General features: G+C 44.0%; 2 pseudogenes; both read right to left on the bottom strand.

Moving 5' to 3' along the window:
• Window positions 1-639: 639 nt before the first annotated feature.
• LOC116407889 lies at window positions 640-795 on the bottom strand (annotated as a pseudogene).
• A 602-nt stretch (window positions 796-1,397) lies between these two features.
• Window positions 1,398-1,559, bottom strand: LOC116407891 (annotated as a pseudogene).
• Window positions 1,560-4,196: the final 2,637 nt, after the last annotated feature.

The raw sequence follows: 4,196 nt of genomic DNA, 5'->3' as shown, positions 1-4,196 counted from the left end.
GGGTGCAATGCCATAAATTGCCTTGGTAAGGCTCCAGCTGGCGGCTGGAAAGAGAGAAAGGAAAATACCTCACGCCCACCTAATGGCTGGGGCAAAGGAAGTGAAGCATGATTAGGCAGAAGGAGCATGTGCGAAGCCCCCAGCTAAAAGATAAGCCAGCAGCTCTTCCCTAATGGGAACACAGCTCCTCCACTTTTATCAAGCTTCCTCCTGACAACCTAGAGGCCAGAGGACCAAGTGTTTCTCATTCCGATACTAGACTTGATCTTAGCCAAAAGGCAGAGAAGCGATCTCATTTTGATGATATTAAATCATTGTGTGTGAGTCCTACCTGAAGGCATGGGCTCCGATGCTTATGTGTCCAAGGCTTTCACCAATCAACAGCATGTGCGGGCAGATCCACCCTTGCCTAAGCTAGTGTGAGAACTACCAAGTCTTGGCCTAGGGTCAAGCCCAGAGGACTATGACACCTATCCAGGGTGCACAAATCAAACACAAAAAGGGTGCAGAAGTGTACGGGTGCAATGCCATTAATCGTCTTGGTAAGGCTCCAGCTGGCAGCTGGAAAGTATAAAAGAAAACTACCTCCCGCCCGCCTAATGGCAGGGGCAAAGGAAGTGAAGCATGATTAGGCATAATGAGCATGTGCGAAGCCCCCAGCAAAAAATAAGCCGGCAGCTCTTCCCTAATGGGAACACAGCTCCTCCGCTTTCATCAAGCCACAGCTTGAGCAATTAGCAATAATCACGCCTCGGTTAGACCTCATTGGCTATGACACTGCCACTGCGCAAAACACCTAGGGTGAGAACCACCAAGCCTTGGCCTAGGATCAAGCCCAGAGGACTATGACACCTATTCAGGGTGCACAAATCAAACACAAAAAAGGTGCAGAAGTGTATGGGTGCACTGCCATTAATCACCTTGGTAAGGCTCCAGCTGGCAGCTGGAAAGTATAGAAGAAAAATACCTCCCACCCGCCTAATGGCTGGGGCAAAGGAAGTGAAGCATGATAAGGCAGAAGGAGCATGTGCGAAGCCCCCAGCAAAAAATAAGCCGGCAGCTCTTCCCTAATGGGAACACAGCTCCTCCACTTTCATCAAGCCACAGCTTGAGCAATTAGCAATAATCACGCCTCGGTTAGACCTCATTGGCTATGACACTGCGCAAAGCACCTAGGGTGAGAACCACCAAGCCTTGACCTAGGATCAAGCCCAGAGGACTATGACACCTATCCAGGATGCACAAATCAAACACAAAAAGGGTGCAGAAGTGTATGGGTGCAATGCCATTAATCACCATGGTAAGGCTCCAGCTGGCAGCTGGAAAGTATAAAAGAAAAATACCTCCTGCCCACCTAATGGCTGGGGCAAAGGAAGTAAAGCATGATAAGGCAGAAGGAGCATGTGCAAAACCCCCAGCAAAAAATAAGCCGGCAGCTCTTCCCTAGTGGGAACACAGCTCCTCTGCTTTCATCAAGCTTCAGCTTCAGCTTCAGCAATTAGCAATAACCACACCTCAGTTAAACCTCATTGGCTATGATACTGCCACTACACAAAGCTTTTCTGCAAAAATGTTGCTGAGCAGACTGGGGATTTCATTCACATCCTGTTTATAATAGTGAGAGCACAAACTTGTCAGCCACTTTGCATATGCAAATCAGCATGCCTGGGAAGGAACATTGTGTTTGCGGAAAGGTTCCCCTGTACATATCATGTCGTCTTGTTTTTTGTATATTTATATTATATTATATATATACTGTATATAGGAACATAGAACAGCAGGCACTCACATTTAAGGTAATATAGAATGCCTGGGTGCCGTATAAAGGATATCTGTAATATATATATATAATAAAGTATATTTTTCAATAAAAAAATGGAGCTTTATTTCTCTTCGAGCTTTATTTCTCTTCGAGTCTTCCTCGAGCCTTCTTCTTCTTCAAGCCTTCATCGTCTTCTTCGAACATAAACATAAACATTCTGAACTTACTGCACAAGCCCAGAGGTTGAGAAGCCTAATTAAAGTAATGATTTATGCTTTCAAAGTTGTCCACAGGGGGCTGCCATCTTGTTACTTTGTTAGACCATCTTCTATAAGATCTGGCTCCTGCACATGCTCAGTTTGCCCTGGGCTGCTGTTGGGAGGCGGAGCTTAGGGAACATAGTAAATTATCAAAACAACAGCACAAAGCCAATGGCTGCATAAATATGCAAAAGAATCCCCCAATGAGAATCCCAGCTGATCTGTATAAATCTGGCTCCCTGTTCTCTGTTCCTGCAATTGGAGTTGGGAGCATTAAGCACAGTTTCCCAGCACTGAACAAGTCTGTCCCTTTATCCCCATGTCTGATTCCTGTGCCATATAATGACGAAAAAATGACATCATTATCTCTATATGTAAGATAAGATCACAATGGCTGATATAGTGCTGGGAATCTAATTAGCATTCTCATTGGTCAATGCTCTTGTGTGTATTTTTTTTCCTTCAACCTCCATAAAGAACTAGGTGGAACCTAAAAATGATCCCATTGGCTCAGAGACACAGGTGCATCATGGGTACATATAAACTAGCGCTGCCCTATTATACACATTTTATTACAGGATACCAATAAAAACAAGCTTTAGCTCAGTATTTACACATAACTTGTTTCCAACAGACTCCCAAATATTCCCATATCCCCATCCCCCAAAATATCAGCTCAGAAGATAATTGTGGCTTTTTCTAATCAAAACACATTCTGAATTCTATCCTTCTACAAATGACTCTCTCTAACACTTGCATTACACTGACCAAATCAAAGGGTTGCTGAGCAGCCTGGGGGTTCCATACACAGCCTGTTTATAATAGTGAGAGCCCAAACTCTGAGCTCAGTGTCAGTCACTTTGCATCCTGGGAAGGAACATAGTGTTTGTGCAGAGGTTCCCCTGTACATATCATGTTGTTCTGCCTATACACCTACTGGCACAGTTTGGCCTCTCCCCGTGTGTAATGCACACAAACCCCCATGCAACTGCTTCATAAACACTTTGAGAGAAGTTATTGTTTTTTTTGTGTGGTTGTATATAAAAGAAAGAAAAGCCCCAGTGCTAAAGCCAGTAATATTCTGTACCTTAGCCATGGGGGGGAGTGTAAGGTGCATATACAGTCACTGTATTACATACAGACAAACCTTTCCAATGGGAAAGTTTATTCCCAGAGGGGCTGTTGGGTAATAGCAAAGTGACTGAAACTTTTGTCACAGCTTCTGCCTCTGTTTCCAACCTTTGTAACTTATATTTGTTACACAGCTCAGTATTTGGAATCATTACAAGGTGGAAAGAAAAGAGCCACACAATAAGGATTCAGCTAAAGTCTCGCCCCAAGCTCAAAAGGACTTCAGTTTTTTAGGGAGCAGCCAGATAGGATTGTGATTGGTTGGCTAGTATGCATGTTTAATAGTGACCAGACCAAGCAGGCAGGGGAAAGAAGAATATTGTCGATCCCTAAGCTCAGGTCACTGACATCAGCCAAGAGCAGACTGAGCATGTGCAGTAGTTGGGCAAGGCAAAAGATGGAGAGCTACTGTGGGCACCTTCAGGGGCATGGGGCTTTATTTCTATAGAGCTTTGATGGCTTTGGGCTGGTACAAGGGCCCAAAGCACATAGCTAAACATTTCTAGCCATATTCTTTTTTAGGCTTTAGTTGTCCTTTAAAGGACAACTAAAGCCTAAAAAATAATATGGCTAGAAATGTTTAGCTATGCGTTTTAAACCCTTGTACCAGCCAAAATCCACCAAAGCTCTATAGAAATAAAGCCCCATGTCCCTGAAGGTGCCCACAGTAGCTCTCCATCTTTTGCCCAACTACTGCACATGCTCAGTCTGCTCTTGGCTGATGTCAGTGACCTGAGCTTAGGGATCGACAATATTCTTCTTTCCCCTGCCAGGATGCAAAGTGACTGACACTGAGCTCAGAGTTTGGGCTCTCACTATTATAAACAGGCTGTGTATGGAACCCCCAGTCTGCTCAGCAACCCTTTGCTTTGGTCAGTGTAATGCAAGTGTTAGAGAGAGTCATTTGTAGAAGGATAGAATTCAGAATGTGTTTTGATTAGAAAAAGCCACAATTATCTTCTGAGCTGATATTTTGGGGGATGGGGATATGGGAATATTTGGGAGTCTGTTATAAACAAGTTATGTCTAAATACTGAGCTAAA

Source organism: Xenopus tropicalis, chromosome 9 (genome assembly GCF_000004195.4).
Source record: "Xenopus tropicalis strain Nigerian chromosome 9, UCB_Xtro_10.0, whole genome shotgun sequence".
Lineage (NCBI taxonomy): Eukaryota > Metazoa > Chordata > Amphibia > Anura > Pipidae > Xenopus > Xenopus tropicalis.
The sequence above is the reverse complement of the archived record's forward strand: the minus strand, read 5'-3'. Positions and strand labels throughout refer to the sequence as shown.